Raw genomic sequence first — 22,372 nt, forward strand, 5'->3', positions numbered from 1 at the left:
TTCGACCCGCCACCAGGCAGGCGCCCAGCAAGGTGGAGGAGCACGTCCACACCAGCCGTGGAATACTAATTAGCCAAATCTGCTGTGGTTTTGATGAGCGGTGGGGTAGGGGAAGAGGGGAGAGGACGGGATAGGGAGAGGGAGAGAGAGAGGGGAGAGGACGGAATAGGGAGAGGGAGGGAGAGAGGGGAGAGGACGGAATAGGGAGAAGGAGGGAGAGAGGGGAGAAGGGAGAGGAGGAGGAGGGAGAACACGGGGTGTTGCGGCAGCTGGGCTAATATTTGGTGGTTGTGGGCGGGTGTTCCCACGGTCCAGGCCAGGCCAGACCTGGGCTTACTGGAGTGATGAGAGGCCAGACTCTGCCTCAGTGGGCCACTTGCTTCTCCACATGGATTCCCAGTAGCAGAGTTCGAATCTCACATGGGAAACCTTCGCTCTCTCTCTCTCTCTCTCTCTCTCTCTCTCTCTATATATATATATATATATATATATATATATATATATATATATATATTTTAAAGCTACAACAGAAAACGGACGTTACGCAGCAACATGACCCCCAACTCAAAAAATCCTTCACCTTCCTTTATAACTTTCACCCTCCGCATCCCTCCCTCCCCCTTCCACCAGCTGCTGCCTCTAACTCCCCCCCCCCCCATCCTCCTCTCCCTACTTCCCTACACCACCTCCCCAACCTTTCCTCCCTCCCCCATTACGATGAATCAGCTGGTCCATCTGCATATCATGGCGGCATCAGACACCATCTGGGGAGGCCAGCTGTCCGTCCGATCCCCCTCCCCCTCCCCTGGCCTCCCTGGCCTACCATAGTGGTTATTGAATGTCTCCTGCCCCACTTAGGGCTACTCCCCCCCCCCCCCATCCCGGCAGTCTACTCCAACTCCCCCACCTACTACCCGGAGAGACCTTACTTTTCCCTCACTCTACGACAGGAGTGGCACTTCCCATGTTCTCCCATCTCAATAACTGTGGCCCGGTGTCACTGTCCATCACCCATGCCTCTCGCCCGGGCACTTTCCCTCGTACCCTTTGTACTGAGAGAGACACTCTCCCGCACACACAAGCGTAGCCATGTGTGTGTGTGTGTGGTCACATGTACAAGTCGTAAGGACGATGGTTCGGCCTCGAGGCAAATTCTTGGGGGCGTAATATCTGGCCTCCGTCCTAAACCTTCCAGATCAGAGGCCAGGTCGTCATACCTTAGTAAAGGGTCGTCGAGTCGTGTTAGGGAAGGTCGCGGGGTCGTACTGCTAGAGCGTATGGGTCGTCTTCAAGGGTCGACCAGTCTCTGCCAGCACCGCCAACACGGGGCGGCACTGCCCATACTGGATGGCATCGCCCACATCGATCATAAGAGTAAATTTTCTTTACCACCCCCTTGCATCTCGCCCACCGCCCTCACCCGCCCGCAGGCCGCCCAACACTCCCCACCCGCCCATGGATGCGTAGACCAACACTACCCCACTACTCCCTCCACCCAAGTCCATTAATCCTGCCCGATGTCGGCTGCCAATATAGGGCCAAAGGGGGAGAGCCCACACCCTCCTCCCCAGCCTGCCTGGCCTCCCCCCTTCGTGGCTTCCTCATCGTCGCCTCCCCAGCTTTACCTCCCAACCTAGCCTCCCCTACCTCACCTCCCCAGAGCTTAGCCTCCCTCACCTTGTCTCCTACCTTCTCATCACATCTTTCAAAAAGAAAAAAAATAAGAAATGTGCCATTTAACTGCAATGTTTGAATAATTCCACAAGGGTTAGAATACTTTAAGTCTAGGGTACTTATGCAACAATTGGCGTAACTCTGTAAGGTTTCTAGACACGGACTCACGATGAGCGAGGAATTAGCAACAGATAAACCAAAGAAAATAAAACCGGACCTAAGACCATCACAGACACAAACATAACCTTCATTCTTGCCTACATAAAACAATCTACAGAAAACGGACAACACCAAGCAATGGAGAACCTTTACATGTCATTGTCAGCGAAGCCATCGCAATACAACCTCCCAAATCAAGTCACCCGTACCATCACTTGACAACAGAGATAGAATCATCGAAAGAGAGAGAGAGAGAGAGAGAGGGAGCGAAAGACGGACAGAATCAGAGAGAGAGAGAGAGACAGACAGACAGACAGACAGACAGAATCATCGAGAGAGAAAGAGATAAGAAAGGTGGTTTTAATACGAAGTTGTTTTTACGACGTCGCATCGAACGAGCGTATATGGCGATGAATTTATTGGTATATGTGTGTGTGTGTGTGTAAATCTGGACGAGAGATAGATATATAGATACATTGTATTCGGAGGTGTCGAGCGTGGAGGGAAGTGTGTGATTAATCACCGACTCATCATTATGCAGTAACAGGCACCCGGAGGTCAAAAGCCATCAGCGGGTTATCGTAACCTATCATCAAGGACCAGCGCAGATGCTGCCTGACCGACCATTAACCTAAATCTAGGCATTGGCATTATATAATACATATATAATATATATATATATATATATATATATATTTTTTTTCCTACGAGTCCACGAGGAAAATGAAACACGGTAAGTCCCCAAGTGGACTTTCGTGTAATAATCACATCATCAGGAGAGACACAAGAGATATACAAGTCTGTTGATATAATATATATATATATATATATATATATATATATATATATATATATATATATATATATATCCCTGGGGAGAGGGGAGAAAGAATACTTCCCACGTATTCCCTGCGTGTCGTAGAAGGCGACTAAAAGGGAAGGGAACGGGGGAGGAGGGCTGGAAATCCTCCCCTCTCGTCTTTTAATTTTCCAAAAGGAGGATCAAAGAAGGGGGCCAAGGGAGGATATTCCCTCAAAGGCTTAGTCCTCTGTTCTTAACACTACCTCGCTAACGCGGGAAATGGCGAATAGGAAAAAAATATCGCATATATATACATATATATGAAAGCAAATCCGCACTTTCACAGAACACAATGCCCCCCCTCCCCCCAACAGCGAGGATTCGAACCCTTACCCTTCGGGTAGGAGCTGGGTACGTTAACTACAAGGTTATAGAGCTTCCATACCCTAGTTTTTAGTTTATCCAGCTCCCACTTAAATGGTAGGAGTTCGAATCCTTGACATCCCCTGTTGTTCGTTGGGCTTAACAGCCAGCGACCTATGAGTAAGGTCATTAACCCTGTAATACAATTTTGTTGATATATGATCTTGTTTGAAGGATCTATTAGTCCTATTATGAAATAAAAGTTGTAAAGTGAATCTAATTAACATATAGTTACATGGTTGAAAAAAATTCTAATAATCATACGTTGTTGGAAATACAAAGTAATCATTTTTTTTCCATTCAAAATATGGCTTATCTACGTTTTAACTCTACATCAACATAGAGAGAGAGTGTATGTGGTCTTAGAATTATCTTCAACACCTGAATCATGCGTTTAACAAAAAAAATTTGGGTGTTGGTTACTTATGGCCTTAATGACCCCCTCGCACAGTCGACAAGCCGAGAGCCAAACCAACTAACCAAGCCATTATCAACTTGCCTAGTAGGTCAAAACCCCCGTTTTCATCCAGACATCAACACTTCAAGTGTCACAAATGAAAACGCATACCCGACCAGCGCTCACATTTTTACTTTATACCCATTTACTTCAAACACACGACGCTCCTCCGCCACACACTAGCTATAAACATAAAAGAAAACCTAGTAACAAAAAAGAAAAAACACTAAAACATGAGCGAGGGGGCGCATTTCATGCCTCCAAGTCTTCAGTAAATCTCATCTTTTTTTTGTTATGTCAGAGTTATCCCCCCCCCCCCCCCTTCACACAAGTGATGGGTCGCCTTTTCTCTATTTCCCATTCCCATTTGCGTCCTCATCCACAGGAGGCGGGGTGGGACGGCAGATAAGTGACCCTATGGCAATGGCGACAATTAAGGAGGATAACGCAAATTACTCCACGAGATAGATGGGCGGGTTTTTCTTAAGACACGGGTCTAAAAGTGGAGAAAGGGGGGCAAAAAAAGAAAACGAGGTTTCTTTTAAAAGTGACATGAGAGAGAGAGAGAGAGAGAGAGAGAGAGAGAGAGAGAGAGAGAGAGAGAGAGAATTAACTCACTAGCCGGATACACACACACACACACACACACACATGGCCGTCCCTCCTCACTGAGCCGAACGCAGCGGTAATATCCGGCGTCCTGAACAGAAGACTGGCGTCCGTGCGTACCTGGATGTAGTTATTTTCGTTGCCGACCACGAAATCAAGATTCGAAAGAGAATCTGCGAGTGACTTTGGAGGGACATTTGAGAGCTGGCGTGAGAGCGAACGAGAGCCGATCCATCGACAAAATACCATTCGTACGCGGGCATTTTGCCCCGAGGCGGGGCTGCTGTGGCGCGTAGCGCTCACCGCCTACGAAGAGAAGGGAGGGAGAGAGAGAGAGAGAGAGAGAGAGAGAGAGAGAGAGAGAGAGAGAGAGAGAGGGGGGGGGGGGGGGAGGTAGCAATCCTCAACAGATTAGAATAATCATACGTAAAAGACCGTAAAACCTGAGCTAATACATCCACCTGGCCACGGCGTCTACAGCAGGTGTTGTCGGCGAGAATTTATTGGTCTTAACACCCGACGAGCGAGGTGTGACGACGCTCAGTAACACTGGCTTTATTTCAGGCGTTTTTATAAGACTTTTATAATAGTCTTCTATTTTTCGCATACGATGGCGTTTTTTCCATGCAATACACCGTCCACACGTATATACATAGTCTTTAGACATGTGTGTGTGTGCTGTGTATATATCTAGCTATCTATATGTAGAGAGAAAGAGAGAGAAGAGAGAGAGAGAGAGAGAGAGAGAGAGAGAGAGAGAGAGAGGGAGAGAGAGAGCCTTGTAACTATTCACACTAGTTCTTCCACTCCACCACACACACAGTTGCATGCGCGTCCAGACGCGAGGGGTCGGTCCATGGCAGAGACGTCCTCGCATTGGTTCCGCCTTATTACCTCTCCTCACGCCGAGGTCTGGCGCGATTAATCTCACTGTTCCTGACAGCCTCTCTGCATATACCTCATCATCAGGCTCCGTCACGGGGAAGGATCCTCCACGAGCCCCATTATGAGCACTGGCTTCGGGTTGTCTTCACGAGTTTCGTCGGGATTAATTCTTCGACGGGACAGTCGGTAAAGTGACCGAGTCCTGATCTTCGTGACCTCGAGTGTATACTCGTGGTCAGTGCTATGGCTTCGTCGAGAAGTTGATGGCTTGAGATGCCGTGAGTACGCGAAGTCCCCATTCGTGCAAAGACCAGATGCTTGCGTGAGAGCGTAGCCACTGAGACATATCCACATCCCTCACTATGGTCGAGAACAGCCTTGAGGGGGCGTTGGAAGTGGTACATATGGGCCCCGTGTTTGTCGCCGCCTGGCACGGCCACACTCGACGACACCCCCCCTGGTCTCCTCCGTCGCCTCCTTCACCCCGTCGTAAAACGCAGCGAATCAAAAGGGGGGACATTAGCCTACCCAGGTGCAGTCCCCAAAAGCCGCCGTGATTCACGCTGTGAAAGAGCTTTAGACACCTCCTCAAAGGACTTCATGAAGGTCTTCCCTTTGCTCACTGTGTGTGGGTGTGTGTGGGTCTCTCTCTCTCTCTCGTCATACACACTGCAGGCAGGAAACACCACATCCTCTTCATCTACCACGACCATAGCCACAATTTCTCCACTTTTCATCACACAACAGCCTCCATCTGGCACCAATATTCTTAATCTGAGTTCTGAAGGCGGAAATTTACCGTGCAAGTCTAGATCTATTCTCTGGTCACTACGGGTGCAAGATGCATCTCGTACAAGAGTCACAGGCGCTGGAATAATGAGTGTATTATGTAGCTGGAGGACAGTTGTCGAGGTTGAGGACCGGTCACGGCTCCACTGGGGGGACGTGGAACACAAACTTGATCCCCAGACCCCGAGTGGCATAGATTAGTCAACTGACAGGGCGATCATGCCCACCGTCTCTGTACCTCTTGTCTAGTACCGCGATGGCGAGGGCATCTCCTTCAGCACGGCGGTACGACCCTTAAGCACGATGGATCATCATTTGAGCAGGACGGTACGATCCTTGTGTATGATATCCAGGCTCTCGGCCATGCCTCTCACGGTCAGGTCAAAGGCCAGGTCATCATACCCACGAGCGGGTCGTAGCGTCGTGCTCGAGGGTTCAAGAGATAACTGTAGAGACCCAGAAATTCATACACAGTCAGTTACTGCCAAGATTTCTGGTCATAGACATGACTAGGACCCTAAGAGCATCCATTAGGATCGTCTCAATGTGCGCCAGCATGCAACCCCATCACCTCCTCCTCCTTCCTCCGCCTCCTCCCGCCGCAGATGTTAAACACCTGGGGTCCAGACTCATCTTCTGCTTGACTGCCCTTTATTTTCGTTTTAAGAGGCGAGGCTATTAGCAGCAGGGTGGGCGGTATGGAGCCTCCAGCAGGGTGGGCGGGAGTTTGCGTCTCGCCGAGTGGGCTGTGTGCGGCGTCCAGCAGGGTGGGCGGGATGGTGCGTCCAGCAGGGTGGGTGGAATGCAGCGTAGTGCAAGGTGGGGGTTATGCAGTATCCATCAGAATACAGCATAGTACCAGAGTCCAACCCTTCCTTTCCTTCAGTGTAGACATATGGAGGGCATTCCTCCTTTTCTTCACGACTCTTTCCTCTCATACTTGATGCCGTCCTCGCTGAATTCCACTGGACCTTCTCTACCACATCTATGTGCTCCCTCAAGTATGGAGACCCAACTGCCGAAGCATATTCCAATTTAAGTACACGCCATACATAGCTTCCTTAGCACCCACAGTCCATATTGCTCGAAAGCGATTTCAACACTGACCAAAAGTATAGTTTGTCCTTTCTAAAGATCCTCCTCGAGCAGTTTTCCGACAAGACATATTTCCAGGACCATACATCCTCTCACGGTCTATCATCTCCTTTCTTACCACCTTTGTTATATTCTTCCCAGCGCCGAGTCTTCTGTCAGAACCTCCTGCATTCTGTCAAGATCTACACGCCAAATACCTCTCTCTCTCTGCGTTACTCTGCACGTCCATCACAAGTATAGCACCGGCGGCAAACCAATATTCGGGCATGATTTGATTTCATCTGGCAAGTGATTTACATAGAAATAGCAGCGGGCCCAATGCTGGACCCTGAGGGACGCCACTTGTTTACCACTTACCCACTACAAAATGGCTACCCCCTAACCACCTTCCTCCAATCAGCTCCTTTACCTATTCATCATCCACCCTTTAATAGAACCGCCTCTCCCCACTTATCATTTTACCCTTATCTACCTCTATCATTCAACCTTCATACTCCTCTTTCACTTCTACTTTCTACCTATACTTTACCATATCTCCCCCCGACCCCAATGCACCTTTCCTTCCTCCTCCTTCTCTCGCTTCTCTTACACCTCTCACTCCCTACCTCTCACCTTCAGGGTTCTTCCACTCACCTCGACCCGTGAGAGTTGATCACAGTTCACCACGTATGAATGATGATGACCCGTCCATTTTTTGCGTGGCAGGAAACAGAACATCTTCGCCAGTGAGCTGAATAAGTACGAAAAGCAATTGGGGCGTTGAAAAGGTGGTTAGATGAACAGATTAGACGACGACGAAGGTACGATAAGAAATGCATAAGTTGGGAGAGAGAGAGAGAGAGAGAGAGAGAGAGAGAGAGACGGGGAAGGAAACACTGATCCGAAAGATGACGGAAGTGTATCGGTCATAACCAGAAGGGGATGACTGTCGTGCCTGACTACCGCACCCTCAATGTTGCAGGTCCACACATACACACACACACCTCCCTCACCAGGTATACCTCACTCTCCCTGAGGTTGAGGGAGGCGCCGACGATCACAACTTCTACCCTCCCTTTTACCCTCCTCTCCCTTTCACCCCTCTTCCACTCCTCCCTATATCCTCCCCTCTCAACCACTACTCCTCGTCAACCCCTCGTCTCATCCATCCCTCTCCCTCCTCCTCCTAAATCTCGCTGCTACCCACTCCCACCCTACTCCAACCCTCCCCTCCAGAGTCCACGAAGTAGGGAGCCATCACCCCGGCCCAGCGCGGCAGGAAGCGGCTCCAGTGTAATCCATATTGTTTTAGTTTACCCATTTAGCCATTTAATTAACGCTGGCAACTATGGACCGGTCACCCATTACCATGGACCAATATCTACGATACCCCCCACCCCTTTATATATATATATATATATATATATATATATATATATATATATATATATATATATATATATATACTATTACAGTTTATTAGAAAGCTTTTAAGAACATCGCGTCTTCGAGAGCTTGCATAACTCTATATATAAAAAAACCGAACAGTACATCACATTCAACCCCAAAGGAAAGGGAGGAAGAAAAAAAAAAAGGCGCGGCCCATTTCTAACGCCTCATACAACGCCATCTTCTGCCGTCACAGTACAATGGCCAGATTTTACGGCGATTAAAAGCGTCCGTCCGTCCGTCGCCGCCGCTGCGGTCGATACTGTTTCATTAATTCCAATTTGCATACCAGGCTCACTTGATGCCCTGCTGAGGGGCGTCTCTCCATCATTACACGCAGTGATGCACTGGGGGCCCGACTCTCTCTCTCTCTCTCTCTCTCCTGAGATCAGCGCTCTCGCCACTTTTCTCTTGTTTCCACAAGATATCATTCCGGCCTCTGACCCTTCCGGCGTCCCAGCCAGCGAGGGCCTGCCAGACCCGCTGCTGCTTCCGATAACTCCCTAACGTGGAGACTCACCACCACACGAGCATTGACCGTTATGATCCAATCTCTTCCCCGAAGAGCCATACAATGCAATGCTCTCTCCTCCTTCGCGTTTCCCATCTATCCATAACCCCCTTCCACCTTTGAGGACCGGGGTCTTCAAACACCCTGAGGAGCTTAAAATTTTCCAATAATTACTCTTTTCTTAATATCACTTGGGCCACACCCGCTACTACCAGCCACGAACCACGAGACGGGATGTGCCAACCCAGCGACCCGGGGACTATGAGACCGGATATTCGACTAATCGAATATCCATTCGTCCAGTATGGCCATAGTGGGCTTCCACGGGTCAGGCCACCTCCTTCCCTCCCGTCTCGCCCGGCAGTGTGGTACGAGGTTTGATCGTGGAGGTGTACACACTCTTCAATGATGCGTTTGTTCTCTTCAAGTCTATATCTAGAGTGTGTGTGTGTGTGTGTGTGTGTGTGTGTGTGTGTGTGTGTCTTCGAGGTACGACCCGACACTACCCCAGTATTATGGCTACCCCTCTGTCTCCAAATACCTCCTCCACCCCCTACCTCCACCTCCCTCACTCCCGCTCCCCAACACACAATAGTTTCCCCCCCTCCTCTCAGATCCCACCCCACACCCCATCCCCCTCTCTTCCCCTCTCCCTCGGTGTCAAATAGAAAACGAAGCAGTAGGATTATGACAGTTATATACACGAGCGTGACAACAGGGGTGATGATGGTCGAAATACTGCAGGATTCCCATCCTTGAGTTTCCTTGACTATATACATATACTTCACACTTACATGTCCCTCACGATATCTATTCCACGCTCTTTTCCTCCCCGTCCCATCCCGGACCTTCCATTTGCTAGCCCTGTCCTTGTCTTTCCCATGCCTTAAGTTTACCCTTCCTTCCTTCCTCCCACCCTCCCTCCCTTTCCTATAATCTCTCTCTCTCTCTCTCTCTCTCTCTCTCTCTCTCTCTCTCTCTCTCTCTCTCTCTCTCTCTCTCTCTCCCTCCACTACCATTTTTCACAAACCCATCTTTTCCAAAACACTTCTTGCATACCAATGTCACCCCAAAGTAAACCATGCCGTTCCGTGAATAATCTGGAAAACAAAAAAAATTCTTAAAAATTCTAAAAATTATATCCGTTCCAGCCGATCGGCCGGGCAGCGTGTCACAGTAACCACCCCGCACCCCGCGCTCGCCGATGTTATCGCGCCAGCCCGGCACGTGGTAACGACCGAGCGAAGCTGCGATGGACGCGACATTCTTTTGCTCAAACGATCGATCGCGTCTCGTTCACGCAGACGGCTTCTGGCCGAGCACTGCCCCTCTCTTTACAGTGGAACCACAAGACCGTAATTCGGCCTGATTCACTCGCATCATTCGTTGTAAAACGCTGATTAGCAAGAGATTGGGAAGAACCAACGCATTACGAAATACGAATCTATGTCTCGCTGATTTTTCGAATCTGCGTTTGTGGGAAAAAGCACGCACGATCTTGAACGAAACGTTGGCTCTGAAATATGAGTGGCCAGGTGACATGGTGACGTCACAAAGCGCCAAGTTTGAATGGCCTTTTGTGTCCAATTGACCGTAACTCGAATCCCATTTTCTATTCTGCTCGACAAGGAAGCATGGGAGGGGGGGGGGACTTTAAGAGTCCTGACCATTCAGTCACGTTTCTAAATTAGGGTGCATTAGATTGCCTCTCCCTCCCTTCTATTCAGTCACTTTTGAACTGATTGACCTACAGGAACTTTCTAAGGTCCCCCCTTGAATCTTAACCCACCTCCCTATTTCTCCCATTTTTCGTTCGTCTTCCTGGAATTTCTTAACCCTAACCCCATCCTCAATTTTCAACTCCTCCCCCCCCCCCCCCAAAAAAAAAAGAGATAAATTATAAAAACAATAACAAGCGAACAGTAATATATAGAAATCTATAGAAAACGTCACACGAATGCCCATCAACAAAACACCACAATGGCTGGTTCCAAGGTACACAATAGGGGGAGAGAGAGAGGGAAAAAAAAAAAGGGGATTACTAGGTAGCAAAAAGGAAAGGGACATACGATTCTTTTTATATTATTTCCCTTTTGCGTGCGATTGTAACACTACGCCGAGCTGGTCGGACGGTGAGGGACGGGACCATAACGTCCCATGGTGCTGGGACTACCGAATACATTCTTTTTATTTCCAAGACAAATATACTAATATTCGGAGCGCGTGTCACGGCTAACAACTTGCCATGTGATGAGAAAAAAAAGAAAATTGGTCGACTTTGGCAGTATCGTCAAAGGAAAATGAAAAAAAAAAAAAAAGGAAATTGTCCGTTTCGATGGACAATAACATTACTTTCTTGTTTTAGTTGTTATGACTTTGTAACAATACCCCACTGCAGGGGTTAGAGAGGGAAGGGGTGAGGGAGGAAAGTGACGAGGAAGGAATTCCAATAAGAGGGAGGGAGAGAGAGAGAGAGAGAGAGAGAGAGAGAGAGAGAGAGAGAGAGAGAGCGCTGAAGGGGGCTTAAACCAGGAGGTTGCTGGTGCTGCTGTGGATTTGGATAGTTACCCATACAACGATCCATTTTTACGTGTACGTTTTCTATCAACAAAAAAAAATCAAACTTTAAATTACTTGAAAAGTTGACGATCGACTGAATACTCCTCGAGTCACTCCATTCACATCACTTTTTTTTCAATGCATTTCATTCTCTTCAACGAGTTTTTCAGCTTATTAACAAAGCTCTTAATATTCCACTGTTGGTTCTGTGATCACAAAGCCTATTTATTATTCTTCGGCGCGTTGCTACAGCCCCCCTCGCCCGCGTCGCTGCCCAAAATGACATGCGAGGACTATCCCCAGAATTCCCGTACCGTAGGAAGACCCCAGCCTCATCGTGAACTAGAAGCCAGACATAACTGATTGGCGACTTTCCTCGAATGTTAGCTACAGAAATACGCCACGTTAATAAAGTCTCGTTGAAGCGTACACACCTTTATTTAATTAGTCTTTCTGTATTTTGAAAGTTATTTCCTTTTCATTCAAAGCATAGACACCTTTATTTAATTATTCTGTTTAGTTATATTTTTTCATTCATTCTCGTATTCCTTTCCATGGATCTTTTCACCGATATTTTAAGCAAGCTTCAGTATTTCTTTTTACTGATATTGTAAGCGTTTCAATATTGCTTTTTACTGATATTCTAAACGAGTTTCAATATTGCTTTTTACTGATATTCTAAGTGTTTCAATATTGTTTTTTTACCGATATTCTAAGCGAGTTTCGATATTTCTGTTTACTGGTATTTTGAATGATTTACGTCTTGTATGTACGTTTGTCAAACTGCTTCGACTGACGGCTAGGTGTGTGTGTGTGTGAGAGAGAGAGAGAGAGAGAGAGAGAGAGAGAGAGAGAGAATCGAGTTTTCGGAAACTGAGGGAGGAGTTAGCAGCAAGGTTCCTGGAAGTGTGGCGATTCAAACATTAGGAAAATATTACATAAAAACAGGAAAAAAAAGTATGAATAAGGCGGACCTACATGCCCAACTGATGATCTCCCTCACTGAATTTTTTATTTCTTTTTCTCAGATAAAAAAAAAATAGTGTTATAGGGTGACAAAAAGTGTCTTTTTTTGGGGGGGGGGGAGGAAGGGACACCCTGTATATCTACTTCTGTTTCTTAAATCCGTCATGTCGTTCCTAGCATCAACAAAGAGAGGGAGGACACAAACGCCTAACACAACCTTTACATCCGACGTACGCAACCCTGATAGAAAAAGAAAAAATGGGTGAAAATAAATGCAGAAAACGGGAATCTGCCGCTACTGCTATGGGCGGAAAGTTTGAGCGACAAGAGCCCTGGTGTTAATTAGTATACACCCGTACAACTTTCCGTTTATGTAAATGAGATCAAACGTATCCATATAGGAACCTAAGTTTTAGTTCTTTTGGCAAGTTAAACACGAGAGAGAGAGAGAGAGAGAGAGAGAGAGAGAGAGAGAGAGAGAACCAGAAAGGCTATTTAAGGAGTCGTGTGAACTCCATCCACCCAAAGAAAAAAAAATTCAAAAACCGACAAATTATGGAAGAGGACAATGCTTTATGAAGGAAAAAAAATAACGGTAAATTATAATTGGGTAATTCGTGCCTATGTTAGAATCAACTGAACTTCCTCGCACGAATGATTAGCTGCAAACCACTGTGGAAACCGTAGCCAGAGGCCCGGTCCACTGCGAAGAGGCAGTTTCGTCTATGTAAAGTTCTGGGCGGAGACAGAATTAATTGATATTGACAACTGCTTCAAGATGACTTCACCGAATCACCTCTCAGTTTATCAGGACGTGAGCCAGAGTGACCCTTACGATGCAGGTACATTAGGCCGACATTCGCTAGATAAGAGGGCTGCATCAGAACGGCCCAAGGGGAGTTTCTCTGATATATAAACTACAGGTTAAAATGATCATTACGACGAGGCTGTGCAACGTTCAGTTTAGCTTAGCGACCCGCGACTCATCCGACTCCTCCTCCCACCTTAATCTTGGGCTGAGAAGAACAACACTTTTAAGCCGTGTCTTTAAGGATGACAACGCCGTCGGACATCAGAACCATAATCGCCTTATCGTGCCGGGTGTTCAGTGCGACAGTCGGTCCTGGAGAAGCTGATCTCGAAAACACAGTTTCAGAAGAAAACGGTTACAGAATGTCTGTCTCTCTGTCTCTCTCTCTCTCTCAAAACACTCTAAGTCACACACTCGTGCACTGCCCACACTGGATCGTTCCCACACACTAAGCCGTACAGGTATAGGCTACTGTGTGTGTGGGTGCGCGCGCGCTGGAGTAAAGATAAGGTACTTCTATACACAGCGTACTTAACCACCACACCCTTACTCCTTGATTACGACTTGTAAGCCCCTTGAGTACGACGGTCATCACCCATCAAGTTGCGACGACGTAAACCACCACCTCCAGTACAATGACTTGACCCCTTCGGTGCGACGAGTGAACCCCTCGTACTCGCAGGGGTGAGGAACGAGTTGGAAGGGAGGAGGGAGGTAGGTGGGTTTCAAAGCGGTTGCCCTGGTCCTGCCAGCAGCCAACATTAATGTATTGAAGAAAACGGCGTTGGAGGGTAACCTCTGGTATATATATATATATATATATATATATATATATATATATATATATATATATATATATATATATATATATATATAAATCTCGCGAGTAAACGGATCGTCTCATCACGATTTCTATCACAACTGAACAAAAGAGAAGTTACTATCGTGTCTGTGGGTTGATGGCATAGATATATTCACGTACTATGGTAAAAATTCTAAGCAGAGGAGTAATTTTGCCGACGAGTTGGTACCGGTGGAATGAAACGTTATTTTGCCACGTCGTTCATGCCCCACTGTGTTTTCCCTCGCGCCATCTCTGGGTAAAAGGTAAGGAAGGTTAAGGTAAGAGGGGAGCCAGGGAGCGGAGGCCCCTCTTGTTCGGGAGTTAGGTATGGTTGATTGATCTTGGGTAGTCCAACCCAACACTTTATACTTCAAGATGGAGGTGTGCAAGACCCCAGTGGACTTCGTGCAATTAAAATCTATTAGTTTCATTTCCGCTCATCGGAACTGATGGTGGAGCACGAGGGTTCGACGACCCTTTTGAGCGCGTCGGTACGACCTTTAGATACGGTTCCCTGGCCTTTGACCCCCCCCTAAGTCCAGAGGATCAGGTCAAATTTAATGCCACCACGCCCTAGCGCTCTATCGCCCTCCTCAACGCGCGTACTGTCAAAATCTGGAGGGTTAATATCACCTTATTATGCTACGGTTATTACTACCACCTTCTTATGCTATGGTTAATATCACCGTGTTATGCTATGGTTAATATTATCACCGTGTCATGTTATGGTTAACATTATCACCGTGTTATGCTATGGTTAATATCGTGTTATGCTACGAGAACAAATGTGGCAGTTTGTAGGGAGTAGCGTTAATGCCTAAGAGAATGAGGACCTGGAATTCGCAATTAAGAAAACGTGTGTTAGCACCCGTATACGAAGTCTGAATAGGGTTTTAATCAGCCGCTTCACATAACCTCGTTCGAGACATAAATGTCCTTGAATAAAGAAAAAAAATACCTCTTGACATGACAAATGAATGCCGAGGAAAACTTTTTTTTAAACTTGTAATCTTGACGCAAAATTAATATGAAAAAAATTCCGCTACATATTCCTAACTCTGAAGGTCTACGCTACCCACTACAGAAAATCAGTGTAACCTAATCCATTTCCTGCAACAGGCTAGGGCTGCTCCCAGTATCTCGCTCGCCCGAATCAAACCAACCAAAAAGGAAAAAAAAAATTTGGACGTATTTACTGCCTGGATTCGAGTGTACAAATAGCGAAATACCTGAATTGGTTGCAAAATCATGAGATTTCCCGCTAAGATGCAGACAAAAGACCCAGCCTAGCCGGCTCTCATCACTTATCATCAGTTTGCTGTCTGGTGGAGTCGTACCCAAGCACGAGAACCAGTTCCATCCACAGTGTGTGTGTGTGTGTGTGTGTGTGTGCGCGCTCGTCCGCCGCCACCCTGCCCAGCCCCTCCGCTCCTCAGTTCCACCCGTCACCGCTGAGCGCGCCCGCGCCCCCTCTCCTCTCCTCGGGCAGCCTCGCCCGGGCTGGACCGGTACTCTGTGATTATGACGGATGACGCTCCCCCGCGAGACTATAAAGGTTCGTTCATGATATCACAGTAACTGCCGAGGATTTAGTTCATACTGCCAGCGTCGCAGAGTCGGTTTATAATGAAGGAATCAACGTGAAATTCTCCTTCGGGAAAATAAATACGACATTCAACCCTTAAAATTGTTTATATACACACAACCACGTACCTTCTCCTATAACATCTTTCTTTGCACTCGTGTATGCTGGCATACCCGCCAAATCTAACGTAAACGTCTATTAACTGCGAGAGTATAAGGGAAAAAAAACACCTCCGTCACTCCGAGTCATACACAAACAGGTTTCGGCCGAGACCTGACGCAAATGGTGCCACAGTCAATGAATCGGTTCGGAGATTGTTAAATGGAATTTTTGTAACCGATTCTCTCAAATGCAATCAGGAGCGGCAGGCAGTAAACATCTGGGGTGAAGGCTATCAAAGTGCAGCCACTACAAACACAGAACGACCACTGAGCACTACGGTACGACCCTCGAGCACCACTGTACGACCCTTGAGCATCACTGTACGACTCGAGCACCACTGTACGACCCTTGAGCATCACTGTACGACTCGAGCACCACTGTACGACCCTTGAGCATCACTGTACGACCCTTGAGCACCACTGTACGACCCCCGAGCAGAACAGTGCGACCCAGCACCACTGTCCGACTCGAGCACCACTGTGCGATCCATGAGCACCACCGTACGGCGCTTCACCACCCCCACCACCATCGTCGTACGACTCCCGAGCACCACAGCACTATCCTCGAGCACGATGGTACTACCAGCCCTTATTACGATGATGACCTGACCTCTGACCTTCAACACCTTAACCGTCAGATGCTCCGGGGCTGGACCGTCGTGCTCAAGTGGTTACAGAACGAGAGAAAAAAAAATTGCAAAAGTCGAGCAAGGAGGCTACATTCCACCTGCTCATTCACAGCAGTGAAGAAACAATGAATAACACATGAAGCCATGACGGAGCGATCATTTACCTAATATCCATTCATCTTTATTCAAATTCTCATAGTGCAAAAAAAAAAAAAATCAAATATACGTTTTCTTCAATTTACCTTTCAATAACGGTTTTCACGCTCGTTTTCCTCGTAATTTCAATTTCTTCTCGACCATACAGAACAGCACACAAGAAAAAAAATAAATGCTAAATCTCCTCCAACACCAATTCTCACTAAGAGGCCATCGCCCGTAATAACATAATAGCGGAGGTCGTGAGTGAAGCCTGGGTCATCTGGGGTCATCTTCACTTACTGGTCGGGATGATAACAGGACTGGATCCCATTGTGGGAGTTCCCGGGCCCAGTAGATTTGGTGATGCGTATCTGTAACCGTCTCAAGGGATCCTCTCTCTCTCTCTCTCTCTCTCTCTCTCTCTCTCTCTCTCTCTCTCTCTCTCTCTCTCTCCTATATGCTTCGATTGTACGACAGCTGAATTCAAATAACTCAGCTTTGTTTCCTTCTTCATAGACAAGTAACTCCGGGAACTATCCTACTAGTTCTAGCTTTCTATGAAATAAAACGAGTACACGCGTAATTTCCAACGTAAAAACTATTTAATAATCGGACCTCCTCTCCTTCCCCTGCCCCAAATTTCACGTGATACCCCTAAAAACACACACCCGATTCTCGGGCTGAGGACACGAGAATAATGTCTCCCTGCGTCTTATGAACGCAAAAATTCAGCTGGGTGGTAGAGCACTTGCGAGATTAGGTGTCAGAGTAATTCTTCTCGCTGTCGGAAGCAACAATTTGTGCCGCCCGCCCCCTACCTCCGATCCACCCCACACCAGCCTAGCCCTGTCCACACGCACACCCGTTTTCTCTAATGGGTAAAAGGCATTTTAGAGGGGAAACTTTACTCTTATTCCCCATGCGCCCATTTCAGAAATTTTTTCTGGGGAACTGATATGAACTTTCCATTTCCTTCTAAATGTAGATAAGCATCCCACCAAAAAAAAAAAGCTGCAAAATACGAAGTTTAAATGACATGTCATTTTGTTAAAATATTAAAGTATGAAGAGAAAAGTCCTGTCTTAAATAAGACGACCCACACCACGAAACAGAGCCTTCATATTCTTAGTCATGTAGATGGACGAATTCATTGATCTACCACAAACTTCCCAAGTTGATTTTCGTTATCGTAATGCTAAATATGCTAGACTCGATATACACCACTAGAAAACACTACTTTTACTTCACTTAATATTGTATAATGCCTATGATACATCACCATATCACACATCACAAATTACATTATATCATGGGTCACTATTACAACTATGAAATCCACATCCAAAGATGCCAGGTATCAAACCTCATTCAATGGTTTATCAAACACCCATGAGCATTTGCAGTACCTTAAGGTAGTACTCCAATCCCCCATCTAATTTCTCATCAACAGACATTAAATTATCTAACATCTCTCTGCGGCATTACATTTCAATTATCACTGTTCTCATATGTATAATACACTGTCAAGGTGAATGAATTGGTTGGACTTACCTGAAACGAAGAATTAATTGTACACATTTACTACATCAACGTAAATATCCTGTATAGTAACATTACCTGACCCTCTGGGCAAATATAAAGCCTACACTAAACATCAGATACAAAAACATGAATATGCTGCTAGTAATGATTACACGCAAAAAATGTTGCTATTCATGAGAAATTCAAGTACATAAGATGTCAAAACCAGTGGAAATTTCGTCAGGAGTACCTCCCTCCCTCTCACGGAAACAGAATTTAAATCCCCCTCACGCTCTTTCGCGTCCATAACTAAAAACTTAACGAAGGTCGATGCCTTCGAAGGATAATCTTCAAAATGTACCCTAAACAGACAAGCTGAAATACGAGGTACTTCAAAAATCAAATTTTGCTACGAGCGAAACATTTTTCGAATGTAATTAAAGATAAACAATGGATTTAAATGGCCAGAATTACCACTACTGGTCATTCCCATACTGATACAAGGTTATGCGCAAAAAACACGAGCGAAATAAACCACTCTCGACATACTGAAATCATTTTAGCTTCTACATGAACCATGAGTGCGAGTTTATGTATTGATTCTATCATACCAAATTTGCGTATATCGAGTTATTTACCCTAATCATTGCATCCTTACCTAACTTCCCGAATTCTTTTCAGTTTTATCTATGCTTGGCATAATCTAGCTTCATATCTTAAGACGTTAATTCATCAAAATTATCTTCAAGGAAGCCTTGCCCACTCAAGTAAACCTTCCCTACAAGATATAGCATACATTAAGAGACGCACAACATTGTAAAATGAGATCTTACCCAAGTTCAACATGGCTGGTTTAAAGTTCCAGGTTTGACGTTTTAATAAAAACCATCGTCCCACTATCAACAATCTTTTTAATTGACATTCTACAGTCTACAGGTACCTCAGGCGATATCTACCGTGTACGCAGCTTAGCTAAACCTACTTTTTAAATCCCCAACTGGCACACAACTTCTCTACTTTAGATGACATCCGCTATCCTTGAATTTGAGACATCCTCTTACCTTTAACTAAGATTCCGTCGCTCATCTGTCATCCAAAAGTCCACGTACTGTCTTACCAACATCCATCCAACCGTCCGTGTCACCTGTAAAAGACACACACACACATATGAGTATCACTGAAACTACGCAGTTACTTCCACTGATCATGGCAATACTCCAGTGTCGGAATGCTGATCAAACTTGCATCAAAATAACTTATTCCCTGCTCTAGATTGATGAAGATATGTAATAGTGTGTAGAATATCTGATTACGTTATCTAGGCTACAAATTTTCATACAGTAATGATTAACATTGAGTGGATAATTGCTTTGATAGGTTCGACAAATCACAATGCATACAATGTTTAAGACATACTTTTAACTAAGATGACCAATTTGTTACATACAAATTCTACTTCCAGCGAGGTTCATAACAAAAAGACCATATACCAAGTCAAATCAAAAACTTGGTAGTTACAAAAAAATGATTTATACTTACATTTCATAGCATGATGTTCGTAGAAACGCTTGTTAGTGACACTCCTTGAATACACCGTGGTTACTACTCGTATGTGTAAAGTCGTATGAACAACGCTGAAAAGAAAGTCAAAGTTAACCAGTGTATTTTGCAGGGAACCGACATTAATTTTAATACATGATATTTACCAAATTGAATTACTAAGAATTGAATATGAAATTAGTTGATATGCAAGGTGAAATGTATCTTTAAATTCTGTTTCTTGGTGGGTAATGGCTGTTAAGCAATCTTGGCTGGACTATCTAATATATGGAGTTCTGGTATTTTGAATGTAATTCAATGGTATTCATCAATAATGGAAAAAAATTTAGTTACTGTGGTTTACGCTTAGGCTTAGCTTTCGAATATTAAGAAATAGGATGGTTTGGTTTTATAATGTCATAAAACGAACTAAAACAAAGTAATGATTCAGGCAAAATGTTTCATTACTTATCCTCAAATTGTGCTCAAAACAGACAGCTGAAATACGGATCACTTTAAACGAGCAGATTTCACAAGTATTACGTTTAGTGATTGTAATAAAAGATGACAGATGACTAATGACCAAAACTACCGACATCTGGCAGTCCCGTAATGCAACGACGTGTGCAGTCTGGCTGGGCTGTGCCTGCCTTTATTGTTATTCACTATACATTACCATCGTCTCACTATCTGCATGTTTTTAAGCAACATCCTACCATCTACAAGTTCCGTGGCCGACACCCAACCTAAAGTGTAAGTGGCTTAGCTAAAAACACACCAAACCTAATGGCACACTACTCAACCTTTAATGACATCCAACATCCATGAATTCGAGTGGCATCCTCTTACCTTAACACCTCGTCGTTCAAGAAACACTCATCCAAAAGTCCACGTATCTGGTCAACAATCAGCCGTCCATGTTACCTGAACAAGACAAGCAAGGCGGAGGTATTGGAAAAAGCTTCTCATATATCACAATCGCTGAAACTACGCAATTAATTCCATATGTTACGTACAAATGCTACTTCCAAAGAGGTTCAAATCAAAAAGCCCATATATCTAATCATATTAGTAATATGGTAATAGAAAAAAAAAAGTTTCATACTTACATTTAACCATAGTTTGTTCTTAGAATCACCGGTCGCATGATCACTCTCCAGCCGCCCAGTGGTAACTACCGGTCTGTTTACATTTTGTGTCGGCGCCGGCAAGCTCGTTTCAGTCTTCGGTTCGGACGTTTAAAAAGCTGGAAAAAAGTCACATTTAACCATAATATTTCACAAAGGAAGGCTATCAACGTTTCAAACATGATATTTACCTAATCAATTTACGAAGGACTAATATGAAACTACTTGATACTTAAGGTGAAGCGTATTTTCATTATTTTATTTGAATAATTGTCCTCAAGTGCTGTTACTAGTTTAGCCATTTTGGTTCGACTCTAATATATGGAGATTCTGATACTTGAATGTCTTGGTTTAATGGTCTATATTAATAACAGAAAAAAGTATTAGTTACTGTGGTTTATGTTTGGGCTGGGCGTTAGCGTATTACGGAATGAGATGGCCAGGTATTTAAACACGTAGACGAACGATAAACAAAGCGTTCATTCCCAGCCCAATTGTTTCATTACATTACGTTTGGATTATTATTATTATTGTCTTCGGACAGCGATATACAGCAAAATTCAGTATAGCAATATAATACCAAACTATGGTCAACGAAAATCATAAAATATATATAAAACTGGATGGCAATAGGACAAAACACGGAGAAAAAAAAAAATTCAAAATACGTTAAAAGATATAACACCTACCTATAAAGGAGTATAGATTATAGATTCATGGGTGTTCGAGGTTGACCTTCAACAGAGAAGTGTGGATTCCATCTTGGAAGGTCATACGGGTGGTTATAGCTTGTGACGGACGAGAAGAGTGGGCATGGCCGAAACAATTGCCAAGGATCGTTCAACCCAGACTAACCGTCTGATTCAACTTTGTTTTTCTTAGATAAGTAACTATATATGAATCATTCAGTTACGACGGTATTGCCCTAATATCAATACAAATAGTTTATCAAGTTGAACCAGGATAATGAGTGGGGAAATATACTTTATAGTTTTTGGCTAGATAGGTGGATAACTCAATCCATTTTATAGTCTTATGTTCACATGCATACTTCTCACTTAACTACAAGGAATACAAGTGATACGTAAAATTTCTTTACTCACGAGAATTCAGACGAACCACACAAGCCACTCATAGAACGGTTCCAATGAAACTGCTTGCATGACGTTGTGGTGGCCAGTGAAGTATTTGTCTACGATTTTTTCGTATTTTCTGTCATTGCTGTTGTCGTGACACCGTTTTACTTATACCGCACTTGTCCCTCGGTACGCCGGGTAGTAACAGAGACACACACATCGCTCTGACAAGCACCTCCACACCCGTGTCCAGCTCGAGCAAAAATACTTGACTGACCGTCGTCCGTGGCGAAGCCATGCTACCTCTGAACAAGGAACACGCAAGTCAAACTACCCAACTGGCATTGCCGCACTCCTTGGTTCCAAAGCCTCGCGCCTCCTGCGAAGCTTCATATGTATCTTGACGAACTCTCCCTTAGCACCCGTGGACTATATATACATATATATATATATAGTGACTATAATCTGGTCTTAGATTAATAATGAACCATTGCAGAAGGCGCCAAATCTTAATTGGTGGATGTAGTTTAACGTAGCTTTTCCTATGTATCAACAGTGAACAGATCAATTTTGACACTAACGAT

At 45.0% G+C, this 22,372-nt stretch overlaps 2 long non-coding RNA genes across 2 annotated transcripts in view; both read right to left on the reverse strand.

Annotated features, from left to right (window-relative positions):
- The window catches only part of LOC139767133 (uncharacterized), a 55,071-nt gene extending 35,386 nt beyond the window's left edge, over window positions 1-19,685 (reverse strand). The window contains exons 1-2 of the long non-coding RNA XR_011717000.1: window positions 19,586-19,685; window positions 19,108-19,190 (exon numbers count right to left, since the gene is read on the reverse strand). This is a non-coding gene — a long non-coding RNA (uncharacterized lncRNA). The remainder of the gene's footprint in view (window positions 1-19,107; window positions 19,191-19,585) is intronic.
- A 750-nt stretch (window positions 19,686-20,435) lies between these two features.
- On the reverse strand, window positions 20,436-22,113 carry LOC139767202 (uncharacterized). Its single transcript, XR_011717011.1, has 3 exons — window positions 21,816-22,113; window positions 20,695-20,831; window positions 20,436-20,509 (listed from the first exon to the last, which is right to left on the reverse strand). It is a non-coding gene; the product is annotated as an uncharacterized lncRNA (long non-coding RNA).
- Between the last annotated feature and the right edge of the window lie 259 nt (window positions 22,114-22,372).

Source organism: Panulirus ornatus, chromosome 59 (assembly GCF_036320965.1).
Source record: "Panulirus ornatus isolate Po-2019 chromosome 59, ASM3632096v1, whole genome shotgun sequence".
Classification (NCBI taxonomy): domain Eukaryota; kingdom Metazoa; phylum Arthropoda; class Malacostraca; order Decapoda; family Palinuridae; genus Panulirus; species Panulirus ornatus.